Source organism: Syngnathus scovelli, unplaced genomic scaffold, assembly GCF_024217435.2.
Source record: "Syngnathus scovelli strain Florida unplaced genomic scaffold, RoL_Ssco_1.2 HiC_scaffold_92, whole genome shotgun sequence".
In the NCBI taxonomy this organism is placed as follows: domain Eukaryota; kingdom Metazoa; phylum Chordata; class Actinopteri; order Syngnathiformes; family Syngnathidae; genus Syngnathus; species Syngnathus scovelli.
Window position 1 is genome coordinate 12,501 of NW_026061677.1, and position 4,416 is coordinate 16,916.

Below are 4,416 nucleotides of genomic sequence, written 5' to 3' on the forward strand. Positions count from 1 at the left end.
CCACCCCTGGTACCTAAAAATTTCTCCAGCGGCGGGCCCCTGGCCTAAATTTTCTCCGGCCCGCGCAACACGCACTTTGCGCCGGACGCCGGTCCCAAACCACCACCGCCGACCGCCACAAGGCGACAGCCACCATCCCCGACCGCCACCCCCCGACCGCCACCAGCCGACCGCCACAAGGCGACAGCCACCATCCCCAAGCGCCATCCCCGACCGCCACCAGCCGACCGCCACAAGGCGACAGCCACCATCCCCAAGCGCCACCCCCGACCGCCACCAGCCGACCGCCACAAGGCGACAGCCACCATCCCCAAGCGCCATCCCCGACCGCCACCAGCCGACCGCCACAAGGCGACAGCCACCATCCCCAAGCGCCACCCCCGACCGCCACCAGCCGACCGCCACAAGGCGACAGCCACCATCCCCAAGCGCCATCCCCGACCGCCACCCCCCGACCGCCACCAGCCGACCGCCACCAGCCGACCGCCACAAGGCGACAGCCACCATCCCCAAGCGCCACCCCCGACCGCCACCAGCCGACCGCCACCAGCCGACCGCCACAAGGCGACAGCCACCATCCCCAAGCGCCATCCCCGACCGCCACCACCCGACCGCCACCAGCCGACCGCCACCAGCCGACCGCCACAAGGCGACAGCCACCATCCCCAAGCGCCATCCCCGACCGCCACAAGGCGACCGCCACCAGCCGACCGCCACAAGGCGACAGCCACCATCCCCAAGCGCCACCAGCCGACCGCCACCAGCCGACCGCCACAAGGCGACAGCCACCATCCCCAAGCGCCACCCCCGACCGCCACCCCCCGACCGCCACCAGCCGACCGCCACAAGGCGACCGCCACAAGGCGACAGCCACCATCCCCAAGCGCCACCCCCGACCGCCACCCCCCGACCGCCACCAGCCGACCGCCACAAGGCGACAGCCACCATCCCCAAGCGCCATCCCCGACCGCCACCCCCCGACCGCCACAAGGCGACCGCCACCAGCCGACCGCCACAAGGCGACAGCCACCATCCCCAAGCGCCACCCCCGACCGCCGCCCCCCGACCGCCCCAAGGCGACCGCCACCAGCCGACCGCCACAAGGCGACAGCCACCATCCCCAAGCGCCATCCCCGACCGCCACCAGCCGACCGCCACCAGCCGACCGCCACAAGGCGACAGCCACCATCCCCAAGCGCCATCCCCGACCGCCACCAGCCGACCGCCACAAGGCGACAGCCACCATCCCCAAGCGCCATCCCCGACCGCCACCAGCCGACCGCCACCAGCCGACCGCCACCAGCCGACCGCCACAAGGCGACAGCCACCATCCCCAAGCGCCACCCCCGACCGCCACCAGCCGACCGCCACAAGGCGACAGCCACCATCCCCAAGCGCCATCCCCGACCGCCACCAGCCGACCGCCACAAGGCGACAGCCACCATCCCCAAGCGCCACCCCCGACCGCCACCAGCCGACCGCCACCAGCCGACCGCCACAAGGCGACAGCCACCATCCCCAAGCGCCACCCCCGACCGCCACCAGCCGACCGCCACCAGCCGACCGCCACAAGGCGACAGCCACCATCCCCAAGCGCCATCCCCGACCGCCACCACCCGACCGCCACCAGCCGACCGCCACCAGCCGACCGCCACCAGCCGACCGCCACAAGGCGACAGCCACCATCCCCAAGCGCCACCCCCGACCGCCACCAGCCGACCGCCACAAGGCGACAGCCACCATCCCCAAGCGCCATCCCCGACCGCCACCAGCCGACCGCCACCAGCCGACCGCCACCGGCCGACCGCCACCGGCCGTTCGCGGTGTGCGCCGCCGTTCCCCAAGCACCCTCCGGGACGAAGCCGGAGCCGGAGAATAGCAGCGGCCGTGCGTAAAAGCTGCGGCCGGGCCTCGCGGAAGGTCCCCGGGCAGCGAGCTGCCGAGCCCCGGCCTCCAGCTTCCACCAGATAATAGGACCGGGCGCGCGCAAAAGCTGCGGCCGGGCCTGGCGGAAGGTCCTCGGGCATCCAGCGAGATCACACGGCCCCCACCGGAGGCGGCTAGCGCCTCCGTAGAGTAGTGCCGGCCCGTGGAAGCGGCCGCCCGTCAGCCTGCGTTGCCGCTGGTCGAAAAATGCACTAAGTGCCAAACCCCATTCATTTACAACGGCGTGTCCGCCAGAGGGCGCACTTCCCCCGGCGGACCAGCCGGCGGGGCTCGTTAGAGAGTGTATCCGCCTGGCAGTGCCTCCTGGACGGCCTGTATTCCGGACCGCGACCGCTAACTTACGGGAGCCTAAACGGCCCGCGGACCAGCCGGCGGGTCCTCCGTGAAAGCCTATCCGCCTGGCGGTGCCTCCTGGACGGCCTGGATTCCGGACCGCGACCGCTAACTTACGGGACCCTAAACGGCCCGCGGACCAGCCGGCGGCTCCTCCGTGAAAGCCTATCCGCCTGGCGGTGGCTCCGGGCCGGCCTGGATTCCGGACCGCCACCGCTCACTCGCGGGACCCTAATCGGCCCGCGGACCAGCCGGCGGGACCTCCGTGAAAGCCTATCCGCCTGGCGGTGCCTCCTGGACGGCCTGGATTCCGGACCGCGACCGCTAACTTACGGGACCCTAAACGGCCCGCGGACCAGCCGGCGGCTCCTCCGTGAAAGCCTATCCGCCTGGCGGTGGCTCCGGGCCGGCCTGGATTCCGGACCGCCACCGCTCACTCGCGGGACCCTAATCGGCCCGCGGACCAGCCGGCGGGACCTCCGTGAAAGCCTATCCGCCTGGCGGTGCCTCCTGGCCGGCCTGGATTCCGGACCGCCACCGCTCACTCGCGGGACCCTAATCGGCCCGCGGACCAGCCGGCGGATCCTCCGTGAAAGCCTATCCGCCTTCGCCGGTTCCCCGGCCGGCCACGGGTGGCGAGAATCCGGCCTCCTCGCCCGGAGCGCGCTTCGACTTGGGCGAAAAATGCACCAAGTGCCAAACCCCATTCATTTACAACGGCGTGTCCGCCAGAGGGCGCACTTCCTCCGGCCGGCGGGGCTCGTTAGAGACCGCGTCCGCCTTGGCCGGTTCCCCGGCCGGCCACGGGTGGCGAGAATCCGGCCTCCTCGCCCGGAGCGCGCTTCGACTTGGGCGAAAAATGCACCAAGTGCCAAACCCCATTCATTTACAACGGCGTGTCCGCCAGAGGGCGCACTTCCTCCGGCCGGCGGGGCTCGTTAGAGAGCGCGTCCGCCTTGGCCGGTTCCCCGGCCGGCCACGGGTGGCGAGAATCCGGCCTCCTCGCCCGGAGCGCGCTTCGACTTGGGCGAAAAATGCACCAAGTGCCAAACCCCATTCATTTACAACGGCGTGTCCGCCAGAGGGCGCACTTCCTCCGGCCGGCGGGGCTCGTTAGAGACCGCGTCCGCCTTGGCCGGTTCCCCGGCCGGCCACGGGTGGCGAGAATCCGGCCTCCTCGCCCGGAGCGCGCTTCGACTTGGGCGAAAAATGCACCAAGTGCCAAACCCCATTCATTTACAACGGCGTGTCCGCCAGAGGGCGCACTTCCTCCGGCCGGCGGGGCTCGTTAGAGAGCGCGTCCGCCTTGGCCGGTTCCCCGGCCGGCCACGGGTGGCGAGAATCCGGCCTCCTCGCCCGGAGCGCGCTTCGACTTGGGCGAAAAATGCACCAAGTGCCAAACCCCATTCATTTACAACGGCGTGTCCGCCAGAGGGCGCACTTCCTCCGGCCGGCGGGGCTCGTTAGAGAGCGCGTCCGCCTTCGCCGGTTCCCCGGTCGGCCGCGAACGGCGAAAAGCCGGCCTCTTCCCCCGGAGCCCGGTCGGCGAATTATTATTTATTTATTTATTTATTTTTTTTCCAAAGTGCCAACGGCTCTCGCGCCGCGATGCGTCCGCCTTCGCCGGTTCCCCGGTCGGCCACGAAGTATTGCGCATGATTATACGCGATGTTAATATTTATTTAATTATTAAATAAATACATACATGTGTTTATTAATAATATACGCGATGTTAATATTTATTTAATTATTACCTATATTATGAATAAACTAACGGTGATTTTACACGATTTGACTACATACGTGACCGTGATATAGTGCCGAGGGCTCCCGCGCCGTCACGCGTCCGCCTTGGCAGGGGTCGCCCGCGGCAGCGAGCGTTCGGCTCGCGGGGGTCCGCGGGGTGTTATTAGGGAGTGCGGCAGCCGTGCCGAGGCTCCGGCCGGCCGCCGGAAGTCCGGCGGGGGAGCGTCGGAGCTCCGCGAGGCCGGCCGGGGAGCCTCTTAGTCATCGCCCGCGCTCGCGGTGGTCCCGGTCGCTTAAAGTGCCACGGGAGGCGTAGCGATGCCAGTGAGTGTGCGCCAAGTGCGAGAGGCGGTGCATTTACGCGCCGTGTCCGCGAGAGGGAGGCAATTC